Raw genomic sequence first — 12,960 nt, 5'->3', positions numbered from 1 at the left:
ACATTCCTTGATCATGTTTCCACCCACTTCATGTCTGCAGGGTGAGCTGCCCAGTTGGACACGGTAGCTGCCCTAGAGCCACACCTTCCAGCCGGGCACAGGGGTTGGAGCAGCTGAGGATGGAGGCAAGAAGTCTGGGAAATGGAGCATTTTCCTGGGTCCTCTAGTGACTTTTCCTCCCACCAGATTATAGCAGGGGCAGTGATTTGTCAAAGAAATTCAGGTGTTGAGGGGTGCCCGGGTGGCTCAGTCAGTTAAGCATCGGACACTTGGTTTCCGCTCAGGTTGAGTCTGCCTTAGAGTCTGTACCTCTGCCCCTCCCCCCAGGTGCACTGGCGCTCTCTCTTTTAAATAAGTAAATCAATCTTTTAAAAAAATGAAAACAAAACAAAACCACAAACAGATTGAGGCATTGAGTGACTCTTCAAAGGCATGCCTCCAAAAAACAAAAAAGCAAAGCCAAAAAACCCTAGATAAAAACTCTTTCTTTGGGGCACCTGGATGGCTCAGTGGGTTAAACCTCTGCCTTCAGCTCAGGTCATGATCTCAGGGTCCTGGGATCGAGTCCCGCATCGGGCTCTCTGCTCAGTGGGGAGCCTGCTTCCTCTTCTCTCTCTCTGCCTGCCTCTCCACCTACTTGAGATTGAAATAAATAATATCTTTAAAACAAAACAAAACAACAACAACAGCAAAACCTCTTTCCTTAAGCTTAAATTTCCATCCAGGGTTTTTTCTTTTGGGTTAATAAGCAGCATTTGCCTTCTCACTTCAGTGCTTTTGTTAAAATGCAGTCTGGTCTGAAGGGGAGATTTTAGTTCCAGCCGCCCTAATATGAATGCGTTTATCATTTTCCTTTTCAGTACCTGGTGAAAGGGTGGCTGGAGGCTGATGGGTATCTTGGGGAACAGGTTGCTAAAGTAGGGGGACAGAAAGGGCAGCCACTTTCTCTGCTCCCAGCTCTCCAGGCTCCCTTTTGCAAAAAGCAACAATATGTTATGATCACTAGGGGGCAGAAGTAGGCCAACAATGGGTCTCTGTACTTGTTACCAGTTCTGAAAACTAAAGTTGGCAAATATGCATTACTACTACTCTCTTTTTCTTAGGAATCTGAGTCTCTCTGAGATGATATGAATGTGTGGATTAGGCCACTGTAGTGCAATGGAGCAACTGGAAAAAAAAAAAAAAGCCCTGTGCAGGTAAGGCAGATACCCAATGGATTCTATGGATAGACCTTGATACCATTGCCCTACTGTTTTTGTTATGAAAACATACTGACAATTTCTCAGAGCTAAAGTTCACATGAGAACATTTGCAACTAAACTGCTTTGTCAAATGCATATTGGTCCCCTCAATTTCACAAAAGGATGAAAACTTACATACATATATTTTTCTGATTATAAAGAACAGACTCTCTTGAGAAAGGGTGAAAAAAAAGTCTTCCTCACAGTCAAACATATATTGTACTGTTACGGATGGCTCTGTTCTTACTGAATAAATCTTGCTTAGCAACTTACCTCCAGAGTAAATAATAAATCACCACCGAAAGCTCCAGGCATTTAGCTCTGTCTGGGCAGTAAAACTTTGCGATAGTCTTGACAGCATTTTCTAAAATCATAATTGCTTAGGGAAAGTGATTCTAGATGTTCTAAAATGTTCAGAATTAAAGAGTAGCTGTTCCTTTGAGTAAAATTATCCTAATGCTGTGTGTGTGTTATCCTTTATATGAATCTAGGTTATAATCTATAGACCTTCATCACTTCTATTAAGAAGGTACAAGAGGCTGCCTGGGTGGCTCAGTGTTTAAAGCCTCTGCCTTCGGTTCAGGTCATGATCCCAGAGTCCTGGGATCGAGCCCCACATTGGGCTCTCTGCTTAGCAGGGAGCCTGCTTCCACCTCTCTCTCTGCCTGCCTCTCTGCCTGCTTGTGATCTCTGTCTGTCAAATAAATAAATAAAATCTTAAAAAAAAAAAGAATGTACAAGAATTTGACTAGAAACACAGCCCAGCCACATCATCATTCTCTGGTTTTATAGGAAACTTTGTGACAATTAAGGCAAAAATGCTTAGTTATTTGGACACAGTACATTATGTACCTGCCTATCTTATATATATATATATATATATATATATATATATATACACACACATAAAACTAATATATATTAATTAATACAATTAATACAATATGACTTACATATATTGCTGATATATAGATGCTGAATTGTATCTTTCTAAAATTTATATGTTGAGATCTGAACCCTAGTACCTCAGAATGTGACCGTATGTGGAGTGAGAGTGTTTAAAGGGGTCAATGAGATCATATGGGAAGGCCCTAATCCAATATGACTGGTCTCTTTTTAAGAAGAGAAAATGTGCCCACAGATATACACAGAGGGAAGGCCATGTGAAGACATAAGGAGGAGATGGCCAGCTACAAGTCAAGGAGAGATGCCGTGGAAGAAACCAGTCCTGCTGACACCTTAATCTCAGACTTCTAACCTCCAGAACTGTGAGGAAACAAATTTGTTTGTTTATTTGTTTGTTTTTAAAGATTTTATTTATTCATTTGAGAGAGAGAGAGAGGAAGAGAGACAGAGAGAATGAGCAGGGGGTGGGGCAGAGGGAAGAACAAAGGGAGAGGGGAAGCGGATTCCCCGTTCAGCAGGGAGCCAGACGCAGGGCTCCATCCCAGGACCCCAAGATCATGACCTGAGCTGAAGGCAGCCACTTAACTGACTGAGCCACCTGGGTCCCAGATTTCTGTTTTTTAAGCCACCCAGTCTGTGGCAGTTTGTGACGGCCGTCCTAACAAACTGGCATTTTATATATGCAGGCATACCTCATTGTATTGTTCTTGGCTTTATTGTACTTTGCAGGTGCGATAATTTTTACAAATTGAAGGTCTGTGGCAGCTCTGTGTCCAGCAAGTCCATTGGTGCCATTCTCCCAACTGTGTGTCTCTGTGTCGCATGTTGGTAATGCTCTCAATATCTCAAACTTTTTCATCATCATTATATTTGATTCAGTGATCTATGATGTTAAATATTATAATTGTTTTGGGGCAGCACCCATATAAGATAGCAATCTTAAGTGTGTGTGTTCCCATGGCTTCATAAACCAGCCATTCTGTTTCCGCTCTGCCCCTGCCACCTTGCCATCTCCTTGGGCCTCCCTATTCCCGAAGACACAACAGCATTGAAATTAGGACAATTAGTAATGGTCTCTTAAGTGAAAGGAAGAGTTGCATGTTTCTCACTATAAATCAAAAGCTGAAAATGATTAAGTTTCGTGGGGAAGGCATGTCAAAAGCAGAAACAGGCCTCTTATGCCAGTTAGCTAAGTTGTGGGTACGAAGGAAAAGTTCTTGAAGGAAATTAAAAGTGCTGTTCCAGCGAACACACAAATGATAGGAAAGTGAAACAGCCTTATTGCTGATACGGAGAAAGTCTGGACAGAAGATTAAACCATCCACAACATTCCCTTAAGTCAAAACCTAATCCAGAGCAAGACCCTAACTCTCTTGGATTCTATGAAGGCCCTGAGAGGTGAGGAAGCTGCAGAAGAAAAGTGTGAAGCTAGCAGAGCGTGGTTCGTGACGTATAAGAAACAATCTCCGTAAAGTAAAAGTGCAGGATGAAGCAGCAAACACTGATGTAGAAGCTGCAGCAAGTTCTTTAGAAGATCTAAGATCATTAGTGCAGGTGGCTACAGTAAATAACAGATTTTCAATGTAGGTGAAACAGACTTTTATCAGAGGAAAACGCCATCTAGGACCTTCATAGTTGGAGAGGAGAAGTCAATACTGGGCTTCAAAGCTTCAAAGGACAGGCTGACTGCCTTGTTAGGGGCTAGTGCAGCTGGTGACTTTAAGCTGCAGTAATGTTCATTTGCCATCCTGAAAATCCTAAAGCCCTTAAGAATTATGCTCAGTCTCTGCCTGTGCTCTAGAAATGACAACAAAGCCTGAATGAAAGCACATCTTTGCAACGGGGTTTAGTGAATAAACTTAAGCTTACTGTTAAGACCTACAGCTCAGAAGAAAAGATTCCTCTCAAAAATGACAATGAAAGGTTTAGAACATTATATAAATTAAGTTGATAAAACAGCGGCAGTGTTTGAGAGGATGCACTCTAATTTTGAAAGTTCTGTTGCAGAAAAGATGCTATCAAAGGGCATCATCTGCTACAGAGAAATCATTTGTAAAAGGAAAAGTCCATGGATATAGCAAACTTTATTGTTGTCTTATTTTAAGAAATTGCCGCAACCACACCAGCTTTCAGCAGCCGTCACCCTGAGCAGTCAGCAGCCGTCAATATCAAGGCAAGACCCTCCACCAGCAAAAAGATTATGACTTGCTGAAAGCTCAGATGATAGTTAGCATTTTTAGCAATATAGTATTTTATTTAGAAAAAAAAATTTTTTTTGAGAAAGAGAGGGAGGGGCAGAGGAGACAAAGAGAGAGTCTCAAGCTGGCTGTGCTAAGCGCAGAGATCAATTTCATGATCCTGAGATCTAGACCTGAGCTGAAACCAAGAGTAGATTGTTTAACTGACTGTACCACCCAGTTGACCCAGTAAAATGGTATTTTAAAATTAAAGTTATATACATTGTTTTATTTTTAGACATAGTGTTATTGTACATTTAATAGATTACAGTATAGTATAAACATACTTTTATATGTATTGGGAAGCCAAAAAATTCATTTGACTTGCTTTATTGTGATATTCACCTTATTGGGGTGGTCTGGAACCAAACCTGAAATATCTCTAAGGTATGCCTGTATATTATATACATACAATTATTTTCAAAGTCAGTGTGTTAAAATGATATCTCTACATATTTAAAAGAGAGCTCATGATTTGGATTAACAGTTTTAATATCAGTAATTTTGAAGTAGAATTGTTTAAAATGAAATCACATCTTTACAGAAACTCACACGATTGAGCTGATGACCTTTCTGTGAGTTGCAGATGAATACTGTCTACTGTTTTTCTTGTGTCTGGATTCAATATAACTACTTGGCTATTTCAATTTCTTATTCTTAGGAAGTAGAAAGGTACATTTAGGTATTGTTCTGTCTTTCCCCCAAGTTGGCATAGGACATTAAACTGTAAGTCTTGCAGAGTAAGTAAAATCTCTTTCTTATTTTATCCAGCAAAACAACAGTGCATTGTTCCCAGGTTCATCTCTGGGATGGATTATAGACAAGAATCATCACTATTGCCTCCTCACCTCTGGCAATACTCTGAGAAGTGCCAAGAATCTTACATCAAAAACCCCGAGGGGGAAAGATAAAGAGGATCAAAACCCCAAAACCAAACGCAAACCAAACCCGGAGGGAATAGTTGGAGTGGAGTGATTCAAAACACTCAGAATGTAGAATTGAGCTAGTGCTTCAAAATGCGCAACATGGCTGAGAGTTTTTAACCTCATTTTGCATGTTTGCCTCTGTCACCAGGTTTGCTGACAGCTCATTGGATGAGCTTTCCTATCTATCTATCCCAGGCACTTGTCTCTGCTTCCTTTCAGCACTAACATTCTCTATGGTAACTAAGGTTTTGGGGCCCGTGGGCAAGTATTGGGCCTAACTTAGCTCTTGGCAAACCTGGCAAGGTAAACTTGTCTGTTCTGGTGCAGTGTGGCCTGGTGTCTCCTTTCTCAGTCTGTGCTTGCATCTGTAAGGTCCTCTTGCTTCACCTGTAGGTGCCATAGGCTCGTTCTCTGGTGTTAATTTCTTTTCCATCTCTCCTTCCAGCAAAACTGGTTTTCTAGAGAGCATTGGATACAAGCCATTTACAATGTAGTGCAAACTTAGTAGGTTACCTTACTCCATGGCAAGGGCATTTAAAATCACATTCCTTGGGTGCCTCGGTGGCACAGTTGGTTAAGCATCCAACTCTTGGTTTTGACCCAGGTCATGATCTCAGGGTCTTGAGATTAAACCCCATGTTGGGTTCTATGCTCAGCTTGGCGTCTGCTTGACACTCTGTTTCCCTCTTCCTCTGCCCCTCCCCTCTGCATTCCTGCTCTCCTTCTCTAGTAAGGAAGTCTTTAAAAAATAAAATAAAATTGCATTCCTTATCAACTGTAGGACTTTCTTCTGAGAGTAGTTTCAAAAGGGTGTGACTAAAAGAGCCATATTAAGTGGGTGCTATAAATTCTTAATGAACAAAAAAATTTGTGATCAGGATTAGGATCCTGGGCCTGGTTCATTTCTTTCATCTTCATCCTCTTATTGGGGGGAGGTGCACATTCGGTTGTGTATGTGCTCACTCTGGGCAATTCAGTTTATACACTAGTTATTTGAGCCATGAAGCAGCTGATGTCCCATGGGCAGCAGGACAGGCAGGGTGTGACCTGCTTTGTCGTCTCTGTCTGATGCAGTTTGGGCAATAGAGCATGGCACACATAAGGAGATCAATAAAGTATGTTTTTGGATGGATAAATGAATGAATGAATGAATGAGTCTTGGAAGCTCATGGGGAGACCTGACTTTGGGTTTTTAAGTTTATTTTCCTGTTGTCTATTCCAATTAGGTGTGAGTATGGTGCTGTAGCAGCATGCCCTAATGTGCTGCTATGCTGCATACTATGCCCAGTATACTATGCCGTATGTTATACTATGTAGTACATGCTGCATATACACTTACATGCTACATGTTATAGCCATTATAAGATAAAAGCCCCAAATCAAAACATTTAAAAGTTTGGGAAAAACCCAAGTATAAATAAAAGTTCTAATGTTTCTTCCTATACCCCAATGGTATAGGTAAATACATACCTTGTGGGGGAGGGGATTGAGACCTACTTTGGAGACCATTTGCTTAGTGCAGTAGTTTTATGTCTGATGTTGATCAGAATCTATGCGATATTCACTAGATGAAGTAAAACCAGAATTCAATTAAATAAATATTCACTGAGGGTCTGTCTTCTTAGTGGATGGATAGTCTGCTAAATGCTAAGGGGTTGATGACTCTGTGCTTTGGACTTTTCCGGGCAGGATTGATTTAAACTACTTGCTCTCATTTTCCCACAAATAATACTCATACTGGCTGGTGGTTTGCCCAGATTTTTTAGCACAGAAAATATCATGACAATTGCTGTGGAAAAAGCAAAATAGATAGGATATCTCATATTCCTTAGGTCTTATTTTGAGTTATGTTGTGTTGTTAGGATTGGCCACAGTAAAACAACAACAACAAACCAAACAAAAACCAAAACACAAGACCACTAAGAAGAAGCACACAAGAGCTGAAGATATCTTGGTAGTGTCTATTTCTGAACCCAAAAGGAGGGTGTGCAGGTTTCCTTTTATTATTCTTATTTAATCTATATATATACAATACAGGCACATGTGAAAGATGAATTATTTTATAAAAGCAAAAGGAAATAAAAGAAGGTATTAAAAATCACAGGGCCCTCTGAGATTGAGTGCAAACAGTTATAGAAGCTTTGAGGCTGGTCAGGCCCCTGGTACCTTCCAGAGCCCAGAACCAGCACCTGTGATGCTATCATTTAAACCTAAGAGACTTTCCCATTAGTAAGATTCTTTAAAATGGCCACTCCTTGGGGATACACCAACTGTTCTTGAAAGGTAGCCTTTTAATCGCTTCTCAGCCTTTTGGCTAAGATCAACTGAAAGGCAGACTTTTATTTATTTATTTATTATAATTTTTAAAGATTTTATTTATTTATTTGACAGAGATCACAAGTAGGCAGAGAGGCAGGCAGAGAGAGAAGGGGAGGCAGGCTCCCTGCTGAGCAGAGAACCCAATGTGGGGCTCCATCCAAGGACCCTGAGATCATGACCTGAGCTGAAGGCAGAGGCTTTAACCCACTAAACCACTCAGGTGCCCCAAAAGACAACCTTTTAAATTAAACATTTTCTTTTTCTTTCTTTTCTTTTTTTTTTTAAGATTTTATTTATTTGTCAGAGAGATAGAGAGAGTACAAGAAAGTAGAGTGATAGGTAGAGGCAGAGGGAGAAGCAGGCCCCCTGCAGAGCAAGGAGCCCGATGTGGGACTCCATCCCAGGATGCTGGGATCATGACCTGAGCGGAAGGCAGCTAGCTGCTTAGCCAACTGAGCCACCAGGCATCCCCAACATTTTCCTTCTGATCAAAGATCCACTTTGAAGACTTTTAAAATGCGCTTAAAGTGGAGATTAAGGGCTAAGTGGCATGGGGCATCGCCTTTGACTTCTTACCCTTACTGGGGAGCTCTCATCAGGACCCCTGGTTCTCTGCAAAGAATGGAGAGGCCACCCTAGCCTCAGACTTGATTTTTTTCTCTTTTACTTGGGAGAGAGAGATGGGTGACCCTCGTGCCAGAACTTTACTGGTGAGAGACCCTCCACTCAATGTTGGATTCCAAGGAACACATTTAGATCTGCCAGGGGACACGTTTAGATCTGCCTCAGTTCTTTCACGGCCCAATAAAAGAGCATCATGCCAAAGAGGGTGAGGGTTTTGAAGGCCAAGGCTTAGCCTTAGAAGGATTCCTCATTTTCTGCTGCAGAACAGGTTGATTCCTCTCTTTCTACCTGACCCCCTGAATTTTCTTTTCTGATGTTTGGACTCAGGAAAGTATCTTCTATTTGTGATGAAAATAGTGTCATGTATTTATTTGCAAAGTGCTCAACTCTTCAATATCCAGTCTTTGATCCCACTTGGTCCTCATGGGAGGCAACAGAACGGTTTCACCACGTGGGATTCAGGTGCAGAGAGAAGAGACTAACCCAGGGTCATGCAGTCAGCTGGGGCAGAGCTGAGGTTGGGATTCAAGGCTTCTGAATCTTAGTGTAGATCTCTTTGCAGCCTGCTTCTTGATTTTATAAGATGGATTCCTGCATGTGAATACGATGTTCAGGATTTAAATACAAAGTCCCTCTTAATTCTCACTTCTCATTGCTTCTTGGCCTTTTGGCTAATATCAAGTGTAGTATCTGTTCTTATCAGTTTAATTCTCACTTCTCTGAGAGGCAGTCTGTCTTCCTCATTTGACAGATTAGGGAGTCAAGGTGGACATCCGCTTCTCACGCAGGCAAATTTATGCAAAACTCTATGATGCCTAGGATTCTGTTCCCTGATTTTCCCAGGAGCCATTGGCTCCTTCTTCATCCTTCTCTTGAACTTGTTTGTTTCTCCCCTATAGCATCCATCCAATGGGATGGTTATCATTTGACCTATGAGTGGTTTGAGGATATTGTATTTTTTTGGCAGGATTCAATACTGGATAATAATATTCTCTTTTCTCCCTTTGCAATTTCATCTAAAGTTTTATTTCTTTGGGATCCTCTGGAATAAAAGAAAGCATATTATACATCAGGGCACATTTGACAGATGTAAGTGATTATACTAACAGTGGGATTATTTCTCTATGTGTCTAATGTATTCAGGCTTCTTTCAAATGAAACAATTTTAAAACTCATCCCTGAAAATGATACGAAGACTTTTAAGTATCCCACACTTACCTCCTTCTTTTATTTGGATTTTAAAGCCTTTTTGTTTTTAATATGAGGGCACTATTTTGTTGCCTATAATTTACTTCAAAATACTTTGACACAGATAGCCTGACTTTATATATTTATATCTAGAGCTACCTAATTATCTGTATACTTCTATGTATATGCATACACACAAACACACCCTTATGTTGGTATACATGATATGTGTGTGTTTGTAAGTAAATTTATTTTTGCCTTTATCCTAGGGACAGTCTTTTACCCTAAGATGGAGCATACATGTCTGGGGTGGGTAGTTAGTGTTTTGAAAGCTTCTAATCAGAAGACCACACAACAGAGGTAGACTTCAGCTCTCCTTTTTTTCTTTTAAGGGTTTATTTATTTTACAGAGAGAGGGTAAGTGCATGAGAGTCGGGGGGGAGGGGCAATGGGAGAGGGATAGGAAAGGAATCTCAAGAAGACTCCCCACTGAGTGTGGAACCTGATGCGGGGCTTTATCTCACAATCCTGAGATCATGCCTGAGCTGAAATCAAGAGGTGGATGCTCAACCAACTGAGCCACTCAGGCACCCTACTTCAGATATCTTTATACCTAATCAACACTGGGGGCTTTGTCAGTTTTCACAGGAGAAGGAAGTGGTGTTCAAGATAAATGGATTAGCCAGAAATATTGCAGAAATGGGGCATAGGAATTTAGTTCATACTCTATACCTTTCAAAATGGTGCCAGAGGTTTCATTCTGAAGTGGTGCTGTGCTCAGTCATTGATCTGAGCATTCTCATGAATTATAAGGTCTCATGAATGTAGTTATAAAGGACCTGAGACCTGTTGCTAGATTATTGTCATGTTTGCCTTTGGTGAACCTAAAATTTTCGAAGAAGACAGAAAGCTGGACCTTCTTCAAGTTTATAGACTAGGTTGTGTGAGTGTTTGGGGGCCTGCTTGCTAAATGAATGAGTGTGTATACAGCAGACTTTGGTCTGAGACTTAATTTCATTTTAATCAAATGACAAGGGAAGGGATCTATAGATTCTGTCCACCTCTAACTATTGGATGTTACCCATGTTTACTAAAAAGAACCTAATACTTGTGAACAACCAAATTTGCTCATGACAGAAGGTAATGGAGTAACTGAGTACATCTCTTAGAGTGGCCTTTGCCCATTAGAGGACTTTATTTCCATTTTTATGATATTCATGTATCAGCCCTCTCAATTTTGCAGGGGAGACTAATAAAGTATTCCCTAAGTAAACAATAAGAACACACACTTTTAATGATGTCTTAGCATATATAAGAAATTTGTTGTTTTTTTTTAAAGATTTTTATTTATTTATTTGTCAGAGAGAGAGAGAGAGCGCACACACAAGCACAGGCAGACAGAGTGGCAGGCAGAGAGAGAGAGAGAGAGAGAAGCAGGATCCCTGCCGAGCAAGGAGCCCGAAGTGGGACTCAATCCAGGGACACTGGGATCATGACCTGAGCCGAAGGCAGCCGCTTAACCAACTAAGCCACCCAGGCGTCCCTGTTTATTTGACAGACAGAGATCACAAGTAGGCAGAGAGGCAGGCAGAGAGAGGAGGAAGCAGGCCTCCCCACTGAGCAGGGAGCCCAATGCGGGGCTTGAACCCAGAACCCTGGGATCATGATCTGAGCCGAAGACAGAGGCTTTAACTCACTGAGCCACCCAGGTGCCCCTTTAATTTCAATAATGAAAGAGATGTGATTTTTAAATTTTTATATCTGAAGTTTCTGAAACAGGTCATTTTGGTTGTAGGGGTATTCTTCCATGTTATTGCATACTTCTCATAAATATATATATTTTAGAGTTCTACAAGCCAAACACAATCACTAAATTAAAGGTTGCTATGTCCTTGAATGGCTATGCTATTGTTCTTTTAACTCTACCCCTACAGCTGGCAATTCAGATTCTTTTCTTTCTCATCATATATTTAGAGTATGATTGTACATAAAGTTTTTTTGTCCACTTCTGATGATACTGGTTAGTATTTGTGAAGCCCTTTCTATGTGCTTGGCTTTGCTAAACATTTTCCAAACATTCTTTCATTCAGTTCCTACAGCCACTCTATGATTAGACACTGTCATTTTATCCATTTTACAGATGAGAAGATTAAATCTTGCAGAGGCTAACATATTGCCCAGTCACCCAACTAAGAAATGGTAGATCCAGGATTTGAATCCAGTTGCACTATTCCCAGGCACTAGCTGTCCTCTTTTCTGGTTACCAGCTATATTCTCTCCTCTGTATTTGGGATCATTTCTTTAGCATTGGCTAATAAGGGTAGAATTACTGAGCCTAAGGCCACATGTTAATTTATAAAGCTTTTAACTCCTATTGCTACCAGCATGTTTTATCTAATCTTCATGAACATTGGATATTACTATTAAAATAATAATTAAAATTTGGCAAATTAGACATGCAAAAACAGCATCTTTTAGCTTTTATTTGCAATTATTTGATTACTGGAAGGGGTATGCAATTCCCTACATTGACACATTAGTTTTAATCCCTCTTTTCTGAATTTTGGCTATGCCCTTTGGTTTATTTATCTACTGGGAATTTAACATGTTTCTTAATGATTTGTGTGAGCTATTTACATAATAAAGATTTTAACCCTTCATTACATTTCAGCATTTTTTCTTGTTTTCTGTTTGTCTTCCAGTTTCTCTACAATCTTTAGATTTAAAATGTTCCCCCCCATCTTATGACTGCACAAGATGAATTTATTTATTCAGTGATGAATAGGACTTGGTCTGGTCCTAATAAAGATTTGCATTTATTTATTCTATAAACACCTATTTAGTATCTACTTTGTGTAAAGCATTGTGTTGGGTACTGGGGTAGCAGAGTGTGTGTGTCTGCATGGGTGGGAAAGGGTCAGGAAAGGCTACTTACCTTTAAGGGATGTTAAATCTAGTTAAGGAGTAGGGTCCAGAACACATATAAAATAGTAAAACGACAGGAAAAGATCCTATAGTAATGAGTGACAAAGCAGTTGTGTAGTTAGCACCATAAATTTAGGTGAAGTAGGAGCCCAAATATTATTCAGAAAAACTTCTAAACTCACCTGATCCATGGTTTCAGATACAGCTGTATTCAAATAGGTACGGATATTTGTTATGTGTTTTTGGATAAGTTACTTAACTTCTGACTCTTTTTTCTGAAAGATCATTTTTGGGGGGCAAAGAAATGACTCATCATAAGATGAGTCCAATAAATGTGTGCCAGGATATGAGACGCTTTCAAATAGCTGTGAATTTTGGAGAAAGATAAAATTTCATTGTGCCATTCTGGGTACCCTAAATCTTACCAAGTGTAAGTTTACGCCCTCCCCTGAATTTGGTAGAAGTCAGGTTTTTAAATTTTATTTTATTATTTCTTTTCAGTGTTCCAGAATTCATTGTTTATGTACTACACCTAGTGCTCCATGCAATATGTGCCCTCCATAATACCCACCCCCAGGCTCACCCAAGCCCCCA

At 40.2% G+C, this 12,960-nt stretch overlaps 1 pseudogene; it reads left to right on the top strand.

Moving 5' to 3' along the window:
* Nucleotides 1-8,904: 8,904 nt before the first annotated feature.
* On the top strand, nt 8,905-9,077 carry LOC132022951 (U2 spliceosomal RNA; annotated as a pseudogene).
* Nucleotides 9,078-12,960: the final 3,883 nt, after the last annotated feature.

Source organism: Mustela nigripes, chromosome 7 (genome assembly GCF_022355385.1).
Source record: "Mustela nigripes isolate SB6536 chromosome 7, MUSNIG.SB6536, whole genome shotgun sequence".
In the NCBI taxonomy this organism is placed as follows: domain Eukaryota; kingdom Metazoa; phylum Chordata; class Mammalia; order Carnivora; family Mustelidae; genus Mustela; species Mustela nigripes.
The sequence above is the reverse complement of the archived record's forward strand: the minus strand, read 5'-3'. Positions and strand labels throughout refer to the sequence as shown.